This window comes from Engystomops pustulosus, chromosome 10 (genome assembly GCF_040894005.1).
Source record: "Engystomops pustulosus chromosome 10, aEngPut4.maternal, whole genome shotgun sequence".
Classification (NCBI taxonomy): Eukaryota; Metazoa; Chordata; class Amphibia; order Anura; family Leptodactylidae; genus Engystomops; species Engystomops pustulosus.
In genome coordinates this window covers 65,458,937-65,484,349 of record NC_092420.1, presented here as the reverse complement: position 1 = coordinate 65,484,349, position 25,413 = coordinate 65,458,937, and the positions used below count along the sequence as shown (strand labels likewise).

The window sequence follows — 25,413 nt, the reverse complement described above, 5'->3', positions numbered from 1 at the left end:
TCAGTTGTATCTATAAATACTGATGTGATAAACTGCCAAGAGAGTCTTTAAAATTTGTACAGCGTTTAGGGGCGAGAAGAAATTTAAATTGACTTTTTCAGTAACCTTATGTATACTATGTTGTCTATGAAGGACCTTTATTTTTAATTTTCAGGCCAATTTGAATCTATATATCTTTATATTTATTGATGGATAACATAAATGAAATCAGATTACGGTGCTTTCTTAAATAATGACTCATTCAAACCATGTGGGAAAACTGCAAAAAAATGGTAGCCACTGCTTCCAGCCATGATTTGCCGATGACGGGGGTGGGATAGAGCCTCGGAAGTTCCCCAATTAGAGTTTTCATAGATTTAAATTTTATCCTAAACCTGCAGCACAACAAGGCATTTGGAAAGGATGTGTCGGAGATCTTCTCGGATGAACTTGATAGATGATGTAACCCTTTGGTTTATAGGAAGTTCTCCAAACATAAGAAGATATCATCCTATTCATCCAGAAGCGCAAGCTTTCGCTTGGTGGTGAGACTGGTGGTCACAAGACATTGTTATATTATGATAGGTTTTGAATTTATAGATAATTGTCAGCATCATTTGCTACCACAGAAAAAAAAAAATCCTAGACTTGTCTTGACACTATTTTGTAAATCGGTGGCTTACACTTATATACCGAATCCTGATTATTTTGTAGAATCATACACTAGTTGCTGTATTGCCAAGTGTTACGGTTTTTTTAGGGGAAAGTTTGTACACAGTCTACCCGAACCACAGAATACGCAGTTGAGTTTCCCACATTTGGGGAAATCAGCGGGTTAAGACTCAGAGTCATCCTGAGTGCAATAAATGAGCCTCACCCTGGGACAACCGCCTTCATGATCAAGGTTTCTCCCTGCCAGGTAAGTATAGATATCTCCCTTAAAAACTTCTTCATGTAATTGAATAGGGTCTCCAAATGCCACCATACACGTTTTTCGGCAGTAATATACTTTTTATTTCAAAATCTTGAGTATTCCACGCCCCAGTAGCTTCCTCATGTAATGTGAGTTGTACAAGATAAACCTTTTATCAAAATATTGGCCACTCAAGATTTTGAAATGAAAAGTATAGGACTCGTTCCTAGTAAAGGAACCTGCCATCGGATCTACCTTATATGGATGGTAGGTTTCCTTTAAGTAATACAGTGCACAGATGCAAATCCGATTGCATTTTCAGCCATAGACCAGGTAATGCTGATAAAAAGATTAGATGAGAAACGGGAGCAATTCTTTATTGTAAATCTTTTTGAAATGCTATTTATATGTAGGTTTATGAATATACTTCCACGTTTCAAACAAAGTTGTTAATCATGAACTTTGCTTGAAACCAGTAGGTTTTGTGAGTTTTTGAAAATACATGTAAAGCAGCTTTAGAGCATTTGGTACCTATTACATTTCGGGAACTAGCACAGCAAGCTAGGCTATGCGCCATGATGGTCTTACATAACAAGATAATTTCTTTCCCAATATTTGTCTGCTCAATATTTCTTTGCATAATCACTCCAGCTGCAGTGGTCGTATCAAAGGACAGCTGCCTTTCTTTCAAAGGTACGGTGAGATTACAATTATAGGAAATTATCTTCATGGATGTTAAATAAAATTCAATTGAGGAAGTGTATGTACATGGCAGATGAATAAAAGGGGTATTCCGGGAATATGAACGTCATGATGCTGAAAATAAATGAATATAGCAAAACTCAATGGGGCTCATTTACTAAGGGTCCGCAGACCGTGATTCCATTGGGTTTCCCAAATATTTCCATTTTGCCCTGAATTGTATGCAACAGAAATCGGGGGCATGGCCATAAGAAACCCAACAGATTTGGACGAACCACGGAATTTAAAAAACGGAATTATGTCTCAAGATCAAGCACTCACAGGCACCAGGAAGAAGTAGGTGAACTCAGCACAGAAGTGACACATGCAGGAAATTGGACGCACGACCTTAGTGAATCGCAGCAACTCCGAATCCTCGCTGGACAATGCACCGTGGGATCGCCACAGGACCAGGTAAGTAAATCTGCCCCAATGTCATTAATCACAAAATGGAGCTTAAATAGTTTGATTTTATGATTCACAACATTTTATGGCCTCTCTAAGGTATGCAGAGTTTTCACCAAGATGGCCGCCACAGGAAACTACAAGTCCCATGATCCTTTAGTTCTAAGTAACTCTACCTCCCTCTTGTGCTCTGCTCCCAGTGATGATCTAACAGACTTTCTTGCTCAGTTACCACAGCAATGATGTGTGTAACCGCCATCCTTGCACATCACCACAACACCATACTGGATGCACTGCAAAAAACTGACTACAGCCAAACGCAGTGGTGATCACATGACCTGCCCAGGCAGGTGCAGAACATGTGATGTGGACATGTGACCAGCTGCCATGTTCTGTCCTGTGTCTGCTCCACGCGGAGGAAATTAACGGACTGATTGAAGGGCCAGTAGCATTTTAATTCTTCATTACAGTGTATGTGCACAGCATTTTTCTGCTTAGGGGAGTACAATTTCAAATAATTACTAATTACATATTAGCTTATATTTTAAGGACCCATTTGTATATGAATTATGCTGATTCGTGGAATACCCCTTTAATTGTAATTTAAATGCCCAGATGAGAATACCCCTTTAAGTTTACTGGCTTTCCCGATCTGTGGGCCATTTTCTTTGTGTGATTTAATACTCCAGCGAAGTAGACAACCCTCCTTTGTATTTCCCTGCTAACATATTGTGTTCCATATAAATATGTTCCACAACAAACAACAGATTTAAATTCTGCAGTCGACGCGGCGGAGTGTCTGAAATTTCCTTGCACCTCTAAATTTCTAATAAATAGCACCTTTCATCGCAGGAGTAAGCAGCTTGCTAATAGTGTTACAAAGAAGGCAATATGTTTGGGAAAAAAAAACTTTAATTAGGAAAGTCCTGTCCCAAAGGCCTTGGATGGCAAAAGGTGTAAATGGGGGAACTGTCCCAGCCTGCATTTTCTCTACTACACACTATTAAATGCACAGATGGGTTGATAAGAAACTGTGAATGGACAAATGATAACACTCTATTCAGGAACTCCAACACAAGCTCATTAGCAATCTGTCATGTATTTAATTTGTGGAGATGTATTAATGTAATGAAACTAACTCCAGAGGAAAACCAGCAAATGTATCGATATTGGATTTAGGAGCCATTGACTAAGGTCAATAATGCGTCTGTATGGATGGAACATGTATTCATATTATCATGGATAAAACATATTTAAAGGGCCCTTCACATCTCAATTAGACGCATCTGGATTGTATCATCCTCCTAACCCTGAAGGTGACATTTTCTGCTTCATCTCCAGGCTTCATAAATGCTGGGTCTTTTCTTTTGTCATTGTATAAAGACCTAATGTCCTCATAGGAATGTGATACTTAAAGGGATACTCCTCTTCACAATATAAAATTTCACTAAAATTTGCCTGATAAATTTTTAGTACGTATAATACGTATAGTACGTATAATATAGTCTGAGAAGTTACTGGCCATTTTACAGGAATGAAGATGGGACTAAAAATAAGAAAAAAAACAACACCAGAAAAATTTTCAAGTATAGCAATTGATATTTTAGCTACCAGTTGAGCAGATCATTCAATATATGCTTAGCTGAAGCTTTGTCAAATTTATTGTAATAGATGAAATCTATTTAGTCCTTTAAACAGTTTTTTTATTTATTAAAAAAAAATGGTCCTATCTTGTTTCGTTCAAATTTTGTTATTTTTTCACCTTTCACGAAAATAATAATATCGGGAGCCTAACGGTCAATAATACAAGTCATCAAAAGTCTATTGACATTTGAACAGAACTTCTGACTTTTGTTATTATTGTATGTAAAACATTTCTCTGAAGCCAATCAGAAAATATTCTAATTTATTTCATTGCCTGAAAATAACCAGATTTGTACCGAATCTACAAATGGACAAATAGATTTGCTAGCTCTATTAGCTATGCATTGTGGGATTTTTTTTTTTTTTACCTCTGAGGGAATCTCAGGTTTGGAAAAAAATATTTTAACCTTAAAACATACTGGGGGAGATCTTACAAAGTGTCAGTGTATAGACCAGTGCAGAATTAGACTCTACAGTCTTCATACTTGATGATTTATGTGGAGTCTACATTAGACAAGCTGTTAGCCGATTTAGTCTGTCGCAATTCTTCTCTCTGGCACTCTGGAGGACAGACAGTATCTGCATGCATTCTGCGTAACTGTATGTGAATGTAGTGTGATTACAATGGACACAATGTAATACTTCATTTCAACTCTGGAGGCACTGTAAAGACACACAACATTCAAACAAAAACCGTGTAAATGGAAAGGTGTGGGAGAAGAATAGTAACCAGGGTGACAACTTTAACCAGGTCATTTTTTGTTTTGAGCATTTTCATTTTTCACTCCCCATCTTTAAAAGTCAATGGGCCGCATTTATTAAAGTGTTTGCACCAGTCAGACTTCCAACTAAAAAGAATGTGCAAACTGCTCATATGTGTATGTATAAAGTGTCTGCACCTTTATTGTGTCACGGCTGCCCTGTGTCTGTATCATCACAAAATTCTGCACCAAAAGGGGCGTTTCGGTGCTGATTTGGACTGTGTGCCACATTTACTAAGGGCGGGATTGAACATTCAAAATTGTGTCGCAAGCCATGCACTTACATGCACTGGGAAGAAGAAGGTGAACTCCGGCGGACCTCAGCGGGGAAGCGACACACGCAGGATATCGGGCGCTCGATCTTAGTAAATCGCGACAGCTCCAAATCCTCGTCGGACAACGCACCTTGTGGATCACGACGGGACAGGTAAGTAAATGTGCCCCAGTATGTCAAAAGTGAAGCAAAAATAAGTTGTTGCACACTTCCTGAGCAGTGCAGGGGGCATCAGATTAATGAAGACCGTGTGCTAGTACTCAATAATCTGGCCCACTCTGCACATTAGTGCAATTTGCACTACTTTTGATAAATATGAGCCAATAACTTTTTGATTTTTACTTCTACATAGCTGTATGAGGGATAGTTTTCTGCATAAATTGGCCTTCCTAGCCACAGTATTTAATATTCCAGCTCTTCTATTGGGAAGCTGGAGAAAAAATTCAAAAGTGGTGAAATTATAGGGAAAAAAATTGTGCTATTTTCTTGTGTACACTGTTTTCACAGATTTCACTATTCTCTCCAAATGACACCTCACATGTATTATTCAGGTTGGTACAACCACTTGGATACTACATTTGTATAGGTTTTCTTATGTATTAATAGATTTTTTTTTTTAAAAATGCAAACCTTTTGTACACAAAAAATGTTCTCTGTTTTGTCCTGTTCTGCTGCTAATACCTTTTTCATACTCTGTTATACTGGGCTGTGCAAGGTATAGTTTTTTGTAGGACAAGCGGATGTTTCCACTGCTACCATTTTGGGGACTTTACAACTTTTCGCTCACTTTTTATATAAAGGGATTCACCTCTGGGAATAACTGTTTTTGTATTAGGATAGATCGAGATTTTTGGGGCACAATGATACCTGACATGTTTATGATTTTATCTGTTTATTTATTTTAGATGTGTTCTAGGGAAAGAGGGGTGATTTGAATTTTTACAGTTTTAAGCTTTTAGATTTACTACTTTTTTAGGTCCTCTTGGGTGATTGAATGCAAGGAGGTCGGATCGCTCATGCAATAAATAGCAATACAATTGTATTGCAACATAATGTGAATATACAGGTCTTTAATTACAGCCTGCTTCCAGCTGGGTGTCATAGAGAGCGTTAAGTGGGAGCCTCCCAGAGGCTCCCAGCTGTCATGGCAATCAATCAGGAAGCCCTGATGGTGATATTGGGGGCGCCGATTGTCAATAATATGGCGACTCCCATGTGAAGATAATGTTTATGTGAAATGATGAGATTTCAGTTAGGTGCAGGTGTCTGCTGTACAGCATATCCTTTCCTTATGGAAAGGGAACAGCCTATGAGCCTTCTCCATTTAGCCCTAACCTATTTATGACGTATATTTATGTTGGGTAGTCCTTAAATTGTGAATATAGTTAATTCACAATACAGATTTTCTTGGTGATGGACAGAAATCCTAGATAGCTACTTGTCTTCTTCATTTCTATACATTGTTTGGCTTGATTTTAACCTATCTGAAGCTTAAAGGGAACCTACTATATTAAAAATGCAATTGTATCAGCTGGAAACTTTTTGCTAACATTTTGTTGAAAATCACAGTGAGACTTGTTATTAATTTCTTTACATATCTGCTCATTCTGAACTATGTAGTTCATTAAGCGTTCTGCTTAGTTGTCGACAGCCATACAGGGATTGTGGACCTCCAACTGGACCAGCCTTAGCCTATAGTAAGAGTGGAGCTGTTTTACTTTAATTATAATTCCTTTTTTTTTTCAAATCTTGGACATTTATCTGGGTCATTTATCTTTATTCGGGATATTTGTGCATGTCTTTTCTTGTTTTTTTACAACTTTTGGACTAATCTTAGAGAATGATATATCAGGCTGCTGTGCCTATAGGGTTTTTATGACTTTTTATTCAAAAGTCGCACTAAAGACAAACAAAAGTCTCAAACTGTTCTTCAACTTCTTCTAAAGTTTTGTCTACGCCTGGTCAGGACTGGAGTTTATTTGCGACATTTAAACCTCGGTTTGCGCCCAAATTGCATCTTTTTCATACATTCACATCTGGATTTTAAAGATATATCAGGCACAACACTGAAACATTCTTGTGCGACTAGTTTTGCTAGGCGAGTGGAAAAATCACAAATATGGACAAAAAATGTGGACAAAAAAGTTGCGAAAAATACAAAAAATTCTAATATAAATGACCCCCCTTGAGACATATTCATGTACAATGTGTTACACACTGTATAACTGTGTTTCATTGTGTATCACAATCGCAAAACCTGTCTGATATTTGTAGTAATGGTTCTGCATGAGAAGTCTCATCTACACATCCGTTATCCCGTTAATCAATAATTCACAAGGTTTAACTCTGCAATGAATCCTACTAATGACATAAATAATTATCCTGCCCATTAATACATATTAAAAAAGATACAAACACAAGATGAATTAATAAAATCATGTTTACTTAGACAATAATCACAGACCAGTCGGATAAAAAGGACTATGGAAGTTTCCGTGGAGAGAAAAGCAGTACATTATAAATGAATTCCTGCTCCCGGGAGAGCACTAATCCTGATTTCAGAGAATTTGTTGTGCTCAACCCTTCCGGTGCAAAGATATTTACTCCAGGGAGACTTAATCTAGCTTTGTGACAACTCCAGCAGATGGGGTCCACTGGCCATTTTAAATTTCATAGAAATTTCAGTTTGGCAATAATTATTTCCTGATTGTTTGCTGGAACGAAAAATCCAGGCATTGACTCATTTAATATTTAATGTCATTGAGCCTCATATCATATACATAACATGCCACGTCATAAGGTACCACTGTTTTATGTGATTGCTATTTTTCCTCACTGGACTGCTGAATTATTGGAGAGAAACAAGGCTAATTGTCTATTTTTCTGATTTTCAGTCCAATTGGTCGTACACCATAGATATCAGTGGACTGTTTTCTCAGTCACTATCCATCTATACACATGGATAGTGTATAGTCAACTCCACCAAGAGGGTGCATGTGTACTGCACTGGAAATGTCTTATATTCCACAAAACAAATGATCAGGCAGTTGAAAACCAAATACACTTAATACTACACCCAACATCAGACTTAGGGGATGGGGGTTCATTGCGAAATCAGCTTATCCAATACACAGCAAATATGTATTGTCAGTGTTAGCGTTCTGAAGCTTCGATTATAAAAGGATAACTTGCTCAATCATCAATTATTCATCATGTTATGAGGCTGTATATTTTAGCAACAGATTTAATGAATTTAATCAGTGCTGCCATCAACCTATCAATTTAACCACAGTAGGTTCTCTAGCTAATTGGTAAAATAACTAATCTTAACTAAAGTTGGCTAGCTGATTGGTTCATATACCTTTTTAATTGTTTAGATACGTAAACTCCCAAGCTTGATGGCTGACGGCGCCCAAGCGCTTCTGTCACTATTGCAAAGATACTATTTTGGCAATAAACCGAAATTCATGTAAAATATGGTCCCCCCCATCCCTGAGCCATAATGAGCAGCCAATATAAGACACTTTACAACTGTCACGGGTGCTCCCGCGACCCATATCTTGAGTCACGGGCTCACACGTGCCCCTCTGTGTTTGCCAGTGCGGCACTCACGCTGCTTATTTCACCCAGCTCCTGATCCCAGTCCTCGGGCCATGGGCACTCGATCCCACCTCCTAAGGTGCACATGCAGCAGCTTCAGAAAATGTAAAGGGCCAGCGCACCCTGCACCCAGCGCTGGCCATTTCCAAGAATTCTATATAAACTTGCCTCTCCCTGCACACCCTGCCGGATCTTCGTGCCTTGTGCCCTAGAGAAAGCTGTATTCCATGCTCTGTGCTGTTATTGTGATTTCCCATTGTGACCCCAATTCCGTTCCTGACTACGTTCCTCTGCTGCCTGCCTTGACCTATTGCTATTCCCCCGACTCTGATCCCGTGCTGCCTGTCCTGACCTCCTTCCTGTCCCTGAGTACGACTCTGCTTAACATCTTTGTACCTCACCTTCGCTGCCACCGCGGACAAAGTCACACCTGTGGAACGACCTGCTGGTACCACGCAAGTCCAACCCGCTTTGCGGCGGGCTCTGGTGAAAACCAGGTGCCACTTAGATTCCGGTCCCAGGTGCCGACTTATGTCATCGTCCGCAGTGGTCCAGTGGATCCATTACCAAAGTAGCCTGACAATCACCAGTAATATGGTGGTAGATGTTCTTTAAATAATACTATAGCCTGATTTTCTGCATTCGCCGATTTACCTGATAGTTTTTGACTTTATCATAATAGTAATTTCTGGTAGTTAAAAGGGCTCTACACTACAATTATATGTCTGCAATATCTGAGTGGTGGGGATCTTTTCAGGTGATTCTGGCAGCCTCATATCTATAATATCATTATAGGGAAAAAATCTTTTAAGCTTTTGTATAAAGCCCTCTCTGGGTGTCATATTAGAGCTCTGTACATCTTGTACAGCATCGTAGTACAGCAATGTACATGATTCTCAAAGGAATTCTCCATTATAATGATACTGATGAACTATCCATATGAGACAGCCACAATCAGCTGATCGGAACCCCCATCGATCTGATACCGAGGACCTATTATTGTGGTGAAGAACCCCTTTGCACTAACAATCAGCAACTCTTGAGAACCTTATCCACTATGGTTTTACGTAATGAAACAAGGCTTTAATCGGATGCTAATTAAGTCTACTTTTAGCATGTATTATTTATGCGGAGATTATTTTATATGCAAATCTTTTCTATACATACGATTTGTTGTATTCATATTTACAAGGGTAATTTCCCAAATATTCATGTGCATTTAAATGCTTCCGTATATACAATAAATCCAGCACTTTCCTCTATTATTTCTGCCGTAACTGCGATGCATTTTGCTAAGAATCTGACAAATCTCTAAGCACGTCATATTATGTACACCCATAAAACCAAACACGAGTGAACATATTGCATCTTTTCATTTTGTATTTACTACATTGCATTAACTGGGATACATATTTAAAGACCGAAGCCTTTGTAGAAGAAGAAAATGGAATTCGTTTGCATTTTTACTTCAACAATTGACCTAGAAGTAAAGTGAACTACTTAGAATAATTTCGAAATTTACATTTCCTTTGGTATACTTAATGTTAAACTGAATCACCAAGCCAGCTGAAGGTAAAGGCCTCATTTAATTAACCCTCTTGGTGTAGTGCTGCATGATTAAATTTGACTGAGTTGGTCCTCGGGGTTTCAGTGAGCGAAAATACCAACAATAATCATTTGTTTTGTTTTTATATTTAACCACATTATTGCGTCGCTCGATGCAGTGATAATTACCAACTTTATCTCCTGAGTTTTTGTAATGTTCATTAATAACAATAAAGGGTTGTAGGTTAAAAACTCATTTAATTGCCTTTATGTTAATGACATTATGAATAGCCTTAGCTCGGAGCTTCTAATTCTGTCCAGTATCCAGTTTCTCAGCATTGCCCCAGGAGAGCATCTCGTTTTATCAGCATTACTGATGCAGAATTCTTCCTCGCAGGTGGGTTTTGTACATAATCAGAATTAATGCCCAACACATTTTGCATGGAACAAACTAGAAATGTTGTGAATAAGTAATTAAGTAGAGCGCCCAAGGAAACATGGCCCAGGCAAATTTTTCTACATATTCATAAAACATTAAAAACAGACACAAATGGTGAAAACAGTTTACCGATACTGTTCCTGCATTCAATTTTGTTCAACAAAGTGGAAAACAGAGCTTAAAGCACACGTGACATTAACACACGGACATTTTGTGAATTCAGAAATATAATTTTTTTAAATGTGGCATTATCTTATTACGTGTTTACCCAAATATGCATAATTTTACCAGTAAAAGGGATTTCTGGCCCCTTACAGGGGTTAGCCCAAGAAAGAAAATTCTTAAATTTTAATCCCCTAGTGATTTTTACACAATAAAGATAATTTTTAACCACTTACTTTACAATTGTACTCATTTTATTGCTGTTTTAGCTCCTCAGTGTTGATCAGTGTAAGTTTGGGCAGATATTCTCTAAGAAGACACTTCCTATTTCCTTTAGTGCTGTTTTCTTACAATGTGCTTAGATTATCAGGGTCTAGGATTATATAAACTTTCATTTACCTTCTGAATATTCACTAGTATCTAACTAGAGACAGAACAGAGATGATGATATCCATGAGATGCATATTACACATGACATTCTTAGCTCTGCTATCACAGCCATCACATACTGTCAGCTCCACTACATGCCTCCCACCCTCTCCCTTGGATAAAGATCTTAACTGCCTGTAGCTTGTAGCTTTACTCTCCTTCTGCTGTGCTGTTGTTTGCCGGCAGGAAGTCAGTGTGTGTGTGAGTGAATCCTGCAATGCAAGAGTGGGGGCCAGAAATAAGGCCAGTGCAGCATCAGACCAAAGAACAAGATGTCTGCCGACCCTAACGTCAGAAAATCCAGGGTCAGATCCAGGGGCAACCAAAATTGTGTACACCAGGACTGATAGAGACAGGCTGGAATTATATCTGTGAAATACTTTATTTTTGTGAATTAGAGAATTAGAAAAACAGTGAATTAGAGAATGTGTTATTTTGTTATCCTGAGTACATTTAAGAATCTTGTCTGTGTTGGAATTGCCTTTTAAGTGTTTCTACTAATCAACTAATACTATACTAATCAAGATAATAGGAGGGTAGGTACAGTTCCCTATCTCAGCCACAATAAAGTGAACGGAGGCTTCTACGTTCAGTACCGATCACAGTATAGGTTCTGGGGTTGAAACAGCCTGTTGTCCCCACCATGCACATATTAATGGCCTTTCTTGAGAAAAGGTTATCAATATAAAATTGTATGAGGATCCAGTCAACACACACTTATGAATTATCTGTCTTTGCCACAATATGTCAGGCAGAGTCATTTTCCTTTGAGGTCTCTTCGGTTTCAAAACTGACACCACTCCATCAAGTCCTATCTATAAATCCTAGAGTGGTGTTCCAGATGAAGGCAAAAACCTCTACTTGGCTAATGCCAATTGACCTAAATTAGGTAAAAATTAATTCCCGGTTTCAATAAGGCAGTCAAAATAACTCCCTGGATCATAGACACTCTGGAATCTGGAGCCAAAACTGTGACTCATTATGGGTCTGATTGTTCCCATTGATCATATATATAAAACAATAGGTCATTGGTATAGATAAAGCATAAAAATTCTCTCTGCCCAATCTTTCACCATGTCTATCCCCTAACATGCAGTATGGGGCATCTTTGGATCACACTCTGACCCATCATTTACTATTTATATTGACGGACTATTATATGGCTGGGTTTTTTGGACAGAAGTTCACTTGTAACTTCTACCTCAACCCCCACTCTAAAACTTCTCCGTCATCAAGTAAAGATCCTTCATCTCTGAATAATCATCGGGTTTTTCACAATTAAATTTCTTTAAGATGGAAGCAGAAAATGGACAAGTAAAATTATTGGGGCTAAATTGTGATGGTGTCATGGCACATTTTCAAAATCCTTCACTGTATGTTGTGGTGACAAGCTCATGGTTCCTCAAGCCTTATTGAAGCGGGTTGAGAGCAACGGTTAGCCTTCCAATCACATACAAGAGCTATAATAGCAACAAAATAACAAAAAATACTGAAAGCTATGATTTGCAGCACATCAGTTTGCTGCAATTGAGACTTTGTAATCACAGACCGAGTAATGCCTTGATTGACCCACACCACCAAAAGCATTTATGTGGGGCATATGAGCATATGAACTGGAGCTACAGAGCATTAAAAAGAAAAAGATGGCAACAAGATGTACTACGGGAAAAAGCCAGAATTTGTAATGCCCTGAAAAACAGCGATACTTGAGCCCTGATATTACGTAGATGTTACTTCGATACATATTACCAGGGAGGCATTTGACATTTAATTGGACCACAACAACAGTTTGGTCTTGTGGAACCCCTGATGTAGTTTAGTTACCCATAAAGGTCCCTTGTCTATGTATTTAAAAATTCATTTATATAATGCGTGAAAATATTATTCTTGGCTCTTGTTCTCAAAATAAAAAGTGGCATTTGCGAATGAACTATGAGCTCATCATAATGCATTAATAATGTATGCACATGACCAAGGACCTACAGTTTTCACAGTAGTGAGTAATGGTCTTCTTGTAGACAAACTTTCTTCAAAAAAGTGTGAACCCAGGTGGGAGAAGTTGGCTGCCAGATGCCACACTTAAAGCTGTGAGATTTCACAATAATGAATCTATTAAATTGCTAATACATCATTATCTAATTCTTTGCTATATTATTTGGCTCACCTGTTAATGAGTATGGGTCAATCCTTTGTGGGGACTAGGTGTGAAGAGAGGGGAATAGTTTTTGCATATATTTTTAATATAAATTATTCATTGATCCAGAGGTGTATCCAAAGTGAAAGTAAGTCACACATTTACATAAAACATGATGAGAGAAATTTTACGGTGAATGGTTTTATACGGTCAGGTATTGATTATCCTACCCCCAAACATAACCCTCCTGCCAAGTAGGAATGACAGGGCATGTGTAGAATGTACTATAGCCTACACAGGTTGTATTGAATTTAGTATAGGCAATGGCAATTAATTCATCTCGGTACAGCCAGAACCTCTTAGTATACCCGGTAAGACACACGCCAGCGTTTTGAAGGTGTCTTGTGGTATCTTGCTCCGAGATGTTTGCTGCATATTCTTCAGGTTGATAGGTGGCATATGAATGAAGTAGACTTCTTATTCCTGCACATCCCACATTTGTTTGAATTAATTGTAATCTGGAAAACTTGATGGTCAACACGTTAAACTGTTTGTCATGTTTCTAAATAAAGATTACCAATTAGCTGAGAGCAGAGGTCTCTGCTGCATTAGAACACACAGGGCGGAGACAGAAGTGGAGAGTTCCATAGCTTAAGGAGCTAGTAACCCTGCATTGTTTACAGGCACCCATTGAGTACATATTTTACCCATTCAGCCAGCTTTACATATAACATGTACCAGGGTCGGTTCCAGGATTCAGTAGGCCCCTGGGCGGCAAAGCCTTAGTGGACCCCATTGTATTGAACTCACATTCAGAAACTAAAACAGTCTCTTGTTCCCTAAAATATTCCCTAGTTTATGATATCAAACAGTCCCCTCATGGTTATTTTATATACAGCCCCTTCATGGTTATTTCATACAGCCTTATGTGCCCCCTAAACAGCTCTGGGCCCTGGCACTTGATATCAGGGCCGGCTCCAGGTTTCAGTGGGCCCCTGGGCGATAGAGCTTCAGTGGGCCCCTTAACAGTGAACTTATGTAGCGACATTAAAAAACAGACATTTAAAATAGCAAAACACATACGCACAGATATACAGCATATATACACACGCATCCAGTATATACAACACATACACACAGCTATACAGCATATATACACACACATCCAGTATATACAGCACATACGCACAGATATACAGCATATATACACACACATCCAGTATATACAGCACATACGCACAGATATACAGCATATATACACCATACACAGCATATATACACACCCATCCAGTATATACATCATACACACAGATATGCAGCATACATACACACGCATCCAGTATATACAGCACATACGCACAGATATACAGCATATATACACACGCATACAGTATATACAACACATATGCACAGACATACAGCATATATACACACATCCAGTATATACAGCACATACACACAGATATACAACATATATACAACACATACGCACAGATATACCGCATATATACACTATACACAGCATACATACACACACATATACATGCATTTACATATGTACAATCATACTCACCCCAGCTGGATGTCACTCGGTCAGGACAGGGTGGCAGGTGAAGAGGACCGCATAGGAGAGGGCGGCCGGGCTGGACATTCGGGCTGAACATTCGGCGCCCAGGCCGGGCTGGACATCCGGCGCACAGGCCAGACGCGAGACGCTCGGTCAGAAGGCGCGCAGGCCGAGCCGCAGGTGTAGCGGGCGGGCCAGGGAGCGCAGGGCGAGCCAGGGAGCGATGGGTGTCCCGGGGAGCGGAGGGCTGCGCAGCAACATGTGAGGTGGGTAGGGCAGGGCGGGGCTTCAGCAGCAGTGAGGGGAGGTAAAAGGACGTGCCGGGAGTGGGATGCTGAATTATACTTTGCTCCCGGGCCGATCCCACTACCTCTCCGCCCACCTCCTATGCGGCCTGCAATCAGCGGCGAACCTGGGCCCCGTAATACGGTGCCACATCGTCGTGGTGGGCCCCTCTGGAGCTGTGGGGCCCCGCACTTGCCCGGGTCAGCCGGGTGCTGACGCCGGGCCTGCTTGGTATACTGGTGCCAGCCCTGCCATGTACCAGGTAGTGGAATCTTAAGGGCAATTTATGTCTATGGATAGTTACTTATCTTTTTATAAAAATGTTGTCACCTTATTCCATTTACTTTTTTCACATGCATTTTTTTAATACTTATTAATTGAACATTTAAAGCAATTTATTAATTCTAGAACAAATTACAGACAAATAGAATAAGATTGAGTTCTGAACATTAGAAAAAGGAACATGGAAATATCTTTACCAATATTATTATGTAAACTGTAAACTAACCCAGGGAATCTGGGAAAAAAAATATTTTAAATAAAATAAATTGTTTCACATATTTGTCTTTCCTATAATTTCGGAGAGAGTTGATTTATCACCTGTCCAGTGTGTAACCTCTATGTTACCTTGGATTGTGACAACACTATTTGTTATCATATCTTTCATCTCTGATGGATCACAAGATAACACTTCTCCTTGTCCTGTTTATATGCTGGCTGTGTCTACATGTCTATAAGAAAAATAACCGTTCCTTGAGACATTAATAAGGACCATCATGAAATCATGAATCTGCGCCATCAAGATCCATTCTGTTTTACGATGTAACAATCCGTTCATTTCCAATGTGACATAGATAAGGTTTATATGTCATCGCATGAAGGGAAGTCATTTTAAATTACAAATATGGCCTCCTTAAAAACAAAATCCAGTGACATTTGTAGATAGATGCAAAGGGCTCCCATTCCGGCTGTTAACTCCGCAGTCCAATCTGTTGATTAGAAGTCTAAGGACACACAAGTCGCATTAGCCCATAACTACTGCATAATTAGCTAAAGATAAACTGTTTGTTTTTTCCTGGTTTACCCTCTTTAGTACATTGGGAGTGTTTAACAGAAAATATATTGTCTGGCAAAATTCCCATAAGGATTCTTTGTTAAAACAAGAAGCCGGGTAAATATTTGCCGATGTGGAGCGTTGTTGAGTTAAATATTCAGAGGCTGACATTTTCTTAAACTATTTGTTCTGAAGGATAAATTACTGGGGAGGAGTAACATTTACTTCTTCTATGGCCTGGGCTACGATGACTTGAAAATAATAACAAAATAATTTATACATTTTTCACTTGCTGGTGTTTTAACCTTTCTTGAAAAATACTCTTGGGACATAATTGAAGAAAAGTGGTTTTTCCAGGAGAGATGTATTGCTTTGCTAACATAATACTTTCGTTATGCCAATAAAATGAAAGGAATATAGAAAACGATGAAAGTGACAATGGATGTGACTCTGCCGCAGTTAGCGAGGCAGAAATGAGGCCAAACAGATGATAAATGTGTGCATCTAACTTTCTCCATCAGGCAAGGGGTGACCTGTATACACTTTACATCTGAGCATCGAGTGTGCTAGCATTTTTCACAGTAACGTTTAATAGTGGACATTAAGTTAGCCCTCTCGAAGAGGTCTGACCTACGGTCCACCCCGAGCCGTTCTCCAAACTGTAATCACTTGCTCAGCCTGTAATTCTATCACATTGCATGCACCTTTTCCAGCCACTTATTGGCCAATTAAGTCAAGTTTTCACCGAGGGGGTCCATCTGGCTCCGAGTTATCTTAGATGAATTGATTGAAGACGTTCTGCAATCTATGAACCTAGTTTAATGATCTAGGTGATAATACTTGTAATTCTTCTCAGTCAGGGGAATTTGTTGCAGCTGTTGTCTGCAAATCCCCTTTCTGATAGAGTGAAGGAAGGAGAAAACATTAATCTACCCTGAGAGTTTTCAGGAGAACATCTTCCAAATTCATGTAGAGAACTATGCTATATGTAGCTCCTTCATTTAAGCACACTTCAGCTGGAAATCGAATACAATCTTGGTGCTTCATATACATAAGGAAATGTGTAAGACTCATTATTATTCTATCTTACCATTATGAGTCTAAATGTCTGCAAGAATTTTTTGTAATAGCAAGTTCACCAGATAAGCTTCATTATCGGAGCAATACTGGCATCGTTGACATTTCACACTTCATTCTGAATCTAGTGAGAAACAGGATGCTTCGTGCTATTTTCTGATTTTAAAATGTTCTCCTTAGTATGGTCAATAGACTATAATAACTTATTAAAAACCAAGATTAGAAAACATTATAGAGAACACTAAGAAAACTTAGAGTACAAGATGTTGAAGTATACTTGCCGGGGTAGTCCGGCCACTATACGTTCAAAAAATATTTTTTAGACTATATTTCACAATCTTCTGCTTTATAAACACAATCTATCCTTCCCAAACCATATCAGTTTATTCATTTTATACTTCTTTTAACCTTTTGAGAAAAATTGGGCAGATACAGTGGGTATGGAAAGTATTCAGACCCCATTAAATTAAAAAAAGCTCATTAATGTATACTCTGCATCCCCAAAGAAACAGAAATGTAGATATTTTTAGTAATTTTTTTTAAACAAGAAAAACCGAAATATCACATGGTCATAAGTATTCAGACCCTTTGCAATGACACTCATATTTAACTCACATGCTGTCCATTTCCTTGACATGGTTCTACTCCTTCATTGGAGTCTAGCAGTGTTTAGTTGTTAGTGATTTGACTTGATAAGGAAAGGCACACCCTTGTCTACATAAGACCTCACTTCTCACAGTGCATGTCAGAGCAGAGGAGAATCATGAGGTCTTAGGAACTGCCCAAGGAGTCCAGAAACAGAATTGTGGCAAAGCACAGATCTGGCCATGGTTACAAATGAATATGTGGCAGCACAGTGGCTCAGTGTTTGGGACTATAGCCTTGCAGCTCTGGGGTCCTGGTTTAAAGTCCCATCCAGGTCAACATCCGCAAAGAGTTTGTATGTTCTCTCCATGTTTGCATGGGTTTCCTCCAGGTCCTCCTGCTTACTCCCACACTCCAAAGCATCCTGGTAAGTTGATTAGATTGTGAACCCCATTGGGGACAGGGACTTAATTGACAAACTCTGTATAGTGCTGTGTAATCTGTGTGCACTATATAAATAAAGGAATTATTAAAATAAAGGAATTAGTATTGGTAATTTCTGCAGCACTCAAGGTTCTTAAGAGCACAGTGGCATCCATAATGCTTAAATGGAAGATTTTTGGGGCAACCGCAACTCTACCCTGGGCTGGCCTTCCAGCCAAACTAAGCATTCATAAGAGAAGAGCCTTGGTGAGAGAGGTAAAGAAGAACCCCAAGATTACTGTGGCTGAGCTCCAGAGATGCAGTAGGGAGATCGGAGAAATTTTTTCCACAAGGTCAACTATCACTATATATATGCTTTTCCTTTGATAGTGGGGCTGCTCTGCCTCCTAATCACCTGACTATCTATATGAGCATCAGGTCGATTAGGACCATCAGCACTACATTTGTCTATTTTTAACTCAGAAAACTGTATACAAAATAAAGTTAAAACTTATGGTTTAAACTGATCTTTGTTACAAATTCCCGAAACAGACTTTGAGGACACCATGTATGTAGCTACCTGTTGGCTCAGGAGGTCAGATGAAACCCCTCCTTGGTGTTGGCATCTACCATTTAGATATGCTGGGCAATCATGTAGGAGTTATATGGCTTATAGATGGCTGTCTGTTTGGCTCAGCCTGTGCCCTTTTTAGACACCACTGTTACAGTGAGGGGTTTGATCTATGTCAAATGTAATAGAGCAGTTGAGCTTCCTTGACTGTAGGTCCAGCAATGAAATTGAGACTCCTATGTAGATTTTATAACACCATAAAACAAACACTGTTAAGATTGTTCTTATTTTTTATCTTACATATGAGCTTGTACCAATCCAGATGAACAGTTAGTGGAGTCCGTGACCAGAGCACATCCATGTAAGGAAACTGAATTGAACATTTATCTTGTTGCCCTCCATCATTTGTGCTGTCAGGGCCAAGCTGTGTAAGTCCATTGTCACAGTCTCTGCTGTCAACTGTCTTTACAGAGTCCAGTGGGTTACTGTTCCATAATGATCACAACTTATAAGACCATTTCATGACTTACAAGACAAGAACTACTATAATTGAAACAATGGTATGAAAAATGCATGGGCTTCCTTCCACTTCTAGGGGATTTATTGGTCTATTCAAACCTGCTGCCATTTTCTTCATGAAACCAAACAAACACATGTAAGAGAAGGCTCCTCACTTGCCTCTAATACTGGCAGTCAGAAAAGTACTTCACATGGGGAGACTGTAAATGATTTGACTGTTCTGTAACACACACAATATATATTTTTACTGTAAATGATGACCCGTGACAGCTGTTGGACATTTTGTAGCAGAGCAAGAAAAAAATATTATAAGACCAAAGAAAGTCACATGAGATTTATATGAAGGAACATACTAGAGAATGTGAGCATAAGATGTAACATATTGTAATATCACTGTAGTTATGGACTACTTATATATCTTTTAGCCTACAGTGGATATATACATTGTGAGACATTTCCAGTGTATATCTCTAATGGTTCTCCATGGTTATCCCACTATACAGCAATGTTGTGGAATTGCGATGTAATTCCCTGCCACTATATCCCTTTTTTGTTTTTGCAAACAGTCCAATTGTGGAGCAGCACAGCGAGCATAATGGATCAAGTCCAATGGTGGATGCACGCCTCCAACAAACCCGATCCACTGGTTTGTCAGATATCCAAAAAAATGCAATGAGGCAGCACTTCGGTAAGTATAAAGGTGATCTTTATTCACCCACGGCAAAATAAGGTGCAACGTTTCAGCTAATCCATAGAGCCATTATCAAGCATTTTTGGTTTTGTGTATTTAACTTCTCTCCTTCCAAATTCCATTCCAATCAAATGAACTTTTTTATTGTTTAATTTACTGAGATATATATTGAGGGTTTATTTTCTTTTGTGTGTCAAATTGTCCTTCCTAGTGGTGCCTTAATATGGCATTCAGTGCACTGGGAGGCAGAAAGGAAATTCCATATAAGGTGAAAATAAATAGTTGAGCTATAATCTCATGTTCTCTGTTTTGACGGTTTTCAATGTACTGTCCAAATTGCACATGTCCTGTCAGGTTTTAGTTCTGCATTCAGGGTTCTGCTAGATGAGAACCGCACCCAGATGTATACTCTCTTGAAGGTTTAACATAATATTGCCTCTCTGAAGCGTGGGGTTGTGTTACACATGCCAGTTTGAGTGAAGAACCAATCAGCTGCAGGAGCAACCTTAAGGTACTCCATTTTAACTCACTGGTGATTTTAGTCAGTGCTTGTTAGACAAGTTTTTTGCTCTGGTTATTAGTATACTCACTGTCTGTTTTCTCTGTATCTGACTCTTTGTTTGTACCTTTGACTATTCTTTGCAATACAATTTTGTACCTCACCACCATCTCATTTTTTACTCAGTTTCCCCAACCTCACAATTTTTCTTTCTGTCTCTTTTTTTGCACAAACCCAGAGTAGGGAACGTCATCAAGTTGTTGCCTATGATTTGATGTCCCTAGCAAGTAGGCAGGGACTAACAAAATGGGAAGCACAATGCTTGTACTTCCTCCCTGTCTTGTATTTCCCTTTCTTCTCACAAACAGTACAATCACAGTGGTTTGAAACTTATACATTTATATGAGGTTTTAATAACTTTTAAAGAATGGGCGATGAATAGGATGCTGCTTACCTTGATACACTTTCATAAGAGTAGTTGAGGGTGGTTTTGGCTGCCTTCAAAATACAAAATACTTCTGAAATGTGAAACAGTTTTTTTTATACTTTTATGCATTGAAAAGTCATAAGGATCAAGTTAATAGAGATTTTCAACATTGCAACTTTAAAAACAAATTTTCCATTTCCCAAATAAGAATGATATGTATCATTACATAGAAGGCCAACTTAAATTCCTTCTTTAAGGTGTAAGCTAAACTTAACTGAATTGAGAAACTGGTTTCATATAATTAAATCCACAACCTCTTTCACTGGAAAATTGACTGCACTGTTCCAACCCACAGAAGACAACTGGGCAACAGTCCCTAAGTATGTGCCTACAACCGATGAAAAATGAAGCGAGACAGACAGATAGACAAACACATGCAAAGTCAGAATATCTGGGTCAAACCCAAGATGGCTGTGAGGAACAGAATTTTGAGGCAAAGAAACTAAGCAAGGATTAGAATTCCAACAATTGCTCAATAGAGGATGTAGAACAACCAGTATGACCAGCACGTGAATGATGTGAAGAGCAGATATATGTGGAGTTCCTGGATGCCACCCCAACTGTTGGGTCGGCCATCCATCACTCAAACCACAACTCACTCACTCTGCTCCAAGATGAACAACAAGACTGTTCTGCTCACACCAAAGCAAAAGACAAGGGTAAAACAGCCAAATGGTGATTTAAACAGCAAGAGGTTTGTCCATAATTGTTAAAATTAAGTATGGATTTGCAAAATATATATGAACTCGCCTATGACCTGTTAGAAAACATATTAAGGAACATCTTTATTAAATACAAAAATATTTTATGGTCGCCTATTTCCTGCCATCATAGATGTCATTCTCCCTGTTGTAATCATAATAATTAAAAAAGATGTAACTTAAGCAAATTTAATTTATTTCAGATAGATGAAAGGCATCAATGTATGGTTCTCAGCATCGCTGGATGAGTTCTAATCAGGAAGATACCATGGCACTGGGAATTCACATGGGTAAATTAAAAAGCTGGATATTTTTGTAAATGTTTAAATATTTCTCAGCAAATATGTAAATTTTTTTGTCTCCAATTATTTAGGATTGCACTAGAGTACCATGTTTTTTTTTATTATTGCTAATGCCTTGTAAGCTTTGTCCTCTTAAGTCTACTCCCACTGCAGCCCAAAACACATATCAATGCTCTTCCCCTTTCATATCTTCTCATTTGTTCTTGTTAATTACTTGTGTGCCCCAAGCATTTTTAATGCTCATGTAGAGAGCTCTCGGCACCTTATACTTACTGTCTTGGTGACTGACATTTTCCATGCTTTTGCCCACAGCATATTTGAGTTTTTCCTCTTTATGTCCTATTGAGTTTGTTACAACATACGCTTCTAATGTAGAATTTTCAACCCATTTAATTTAGGAGCATCTTAAATATTTAGCATTTAATCATTCTTGCCAATGCACTTGTATGATTGTATGTGAGTATGAACAGATTTTCAGACATATATAAAATATTGTGTTTATCTGTGAATTAAGAATAGTACAGTTCAGTTCAGCCCAGCCAAAAGCATCCAACCATAGTATAACAAAATTCATAAAATGTGAATATAGGTGGCTCTTTATTCCATATGCCACAATTTAGTCCATATAGGTGGACTTTGGACTTACACTAATTGTATTTCACCTATTCCATTAGAAATAGGGTAATCGGAAAGAAAACTCATTGGTCTACAATAAACATTAGCCCATTAGCCCAGATTTAAAATTAGGGAAGCAAACTGCGCTATAAGCATTTTGCCTCACTCTTGTGCAGTGGGTGACACATTCATGAAGACCGTAGCCTGGTTTTCATGAACATGTCACACGCGGCACGCGCCCAAAGCGGAGGAACTGAGTGCACAGGTTTTTTTGGCGCACTCAGTTCATGGGGTGTGCGACACATTTATGTTGGACTTCCGACACAAATGTGGTGCACTGTGCAAATGTGCAATGGAACTCCCCTTTCTGTGCACAGGATTGTGTCATGGCGTGCACAGTGCAGCCACTACATAAGTAGTTGTAGTTCCATATAGATTACAATGATAATAGATTACACCATTACACACAAGCTATATCTATTATCTAGTCTTACAGGAGATGTAGTTCCATATAGATTACAATGATAATAGATTACACCATTACACACAAGCTATATATGGCCATGTGGTGACTGCACTGTCAGTTCTTATAAGCAACAACCAAGCATAGCTGAAATATAAGGGTGAGTTGACATGGAGGATTTTGCCTCAACTCTTATGTTGGGAAAATCCATGGAGAAATCCCTCTACCATTGAACTCAATAGGAGGCCATCCAAGAAAGAAGAAAGATGTCCTTTTTCCAAGCAGAATCCAGGTAAATGCTGCTTGGAATACAGAGCAGGATCCACATAAGATGCTTAGTCATATGGATATCTTAGGATTTTATCAATCTTATTTCTGCTTTTTGCTTTGTACACAGTGACCCCATACTTCTATCCATAAATCTACATATACATGAAGGTATGTTTATGGTCCAGGTGCCATCAGTGTGTAATCTGCTTCACTGCCCGAATCACAAACATGGACAGGAATTGGACCTGCTCTTTGTTTAGCAGATTGGACCCTCAACGCCAATAGAAATTATTGTGCCCATGTGCAATGTGCTGAATTAACAGATAGCACAAAGATGAAAACTTATTTTTGACTCAAATTTCAATAGGTGGAGTGGACTGAAAGCTAAACTATGCAGGGGAGTCCAGGTCCCCTGATAGAGCACTAGACAAGATGTTTGCATACTGTTTTGCATAGATTACATTTTTCACCAATTAATCTGTTCCTTGAAGCAGGACCATTTCAACAAAATATGGAAAATGAAGAGTTTCATATGCATTCGAGGTTAATTCATGGTATATGTAAACAGCTTGCTTATAGCAATGACTTTTTTTATTACTAACACAAGATACTTGCACAGATTCTTTGAGTTTTTTTCCATGGATGGTTTTTAAAGTTATCACCACGTTAGCACATCAAGCCCTCGGCATAAATTAATCAGAATGATCTCAGGCGGACACATACCAATGCAAATGCATTTATAGATTTTCATTTTAGGACTGATAATTAATTAGCATCTCACTGCTGGATACTAATCATATGCAAAATGTCTGGGACAGAAACTGATCTAAAAAAAATATTAACACCAATTGAAATTAAAATTAAACACATTTCATGTTGACCAGCACTTGATATATGTAAATGAATCCTATGTGGAGAGGAGAAATTCAGAGACACATTTATTACTGTACGTCTTCCTGGCAATTAGGCTTTACAAATTGTCTTTCTTTTTTCATGGATGATTTTTCCAAAAGATAAATAGATGTTTCAAGAATAACTTAACAAGCAATGAAAATAATAAGATACTTAAAAAACATATGAGGAAAGTATTCGGCCTAAATTATACAGCAAGCCCTGCGTAAGGTTCTATAGATATCCTGGAGGCACACTATGGGATCCGGTCTCGGAAATGGTAAGGAAACATCTCTATAAGTTTCGCACCAGCAAAAGTATGCATCCGTTTTCCATCCTGATTGTGTAGTGTTATATCTGCATGTTTGTGGTTTTTTTCACATCACTCAATTTTTTCAGCATGTACAAAAGAAATGGATGGTGGGCAAAATTAGAGGGAAAAAGCACTGGTACCCCATCATCATCTAAAAAAAATACTGCTAACGTCAACTGTCTGTTCATTTTGCAGACCTAAAGACTTTTATTGAAGTCCATGGTCTATATGTTGGAAAAATTAGTGCACGCTGCTTTTTTTTTCGGTCATGTCTGAAAAAACCCATAGTGATCCAGCATCACTGTTCACGTATTGGATTTTACCATGCCAAATTCTTCTGTACCTGCTAGACATAAGCTGCTACTAGAGGTGTCAGGCAGTGACTTTGCAACATGCCCCACCAGGGCTTGATGAAATGTGGGGGTAGATGTTACTCCCAAGAGACCCAAGACCCTGTCTTGGGTCTTTTCCACACCCATACGTATATTCACACTCATATGTACTTGTATGACTCATGAGCCCCCATACCAGCATATTTATTTAGCTCTTCCACACCTGTCAAAGCCAACAAAGTGACGCAAGTATAGGGGGACTCCCGGAGGCACTCTCCAATTAAAATCACTAATAGCATATGGAAGGCATAAGGTTAAGTTCACACCAGTGCTGTGGCTGAGGCTTTCCATTATAGAAGCAGCCCCAACAGACCCCATTACCTATAGTGGTGCGTATTTTTTCACCACATTTTTATGGAACCAGTGAAAGAGACTCCTAATGGATCATGGCCTAAACACATCCAAAAAGATGGGTTTTTTCGATTATCATTTATTCCCATCTCTGGTGCAATATGAAACGGTAGGTGAATTTAATTGGAAAAAAGTTTCCTGATAAGCTCTTTGTTCAATTTTATTACTGTAATTCACTGAGATTTTTAGTGGTAGAACTGTCTTATTATAGAATTTGATCACACCTGACCATGAAATTGCCACTAGAAAATACCCTACTAAAGGCTCACGCTCAGGGCCATATTATAGCTCTGTGCCATTTCCAAATTTAACTTATGTGGAAATAATGATA

General features: G+C 38.7%; 1 non-coding gene across 1 annotated transcript; it reads right to left on the bottom strand.

Annotated features, from left to right (window-relative positions):
- Positions 1-738: 738 nt before the first annotated feature.
- Positions 739-906, bottom strand: LOC140105298 (U1 spliceosomal RNA). Its single transcript, XR_011850536.1, has one exon. It is a non-coding gene; the product is annotated as a U1 spliceosomal RNA (small nuclear RNA).
- Positions 907-25,413: the final 24,507 nt, after the last annotated feature.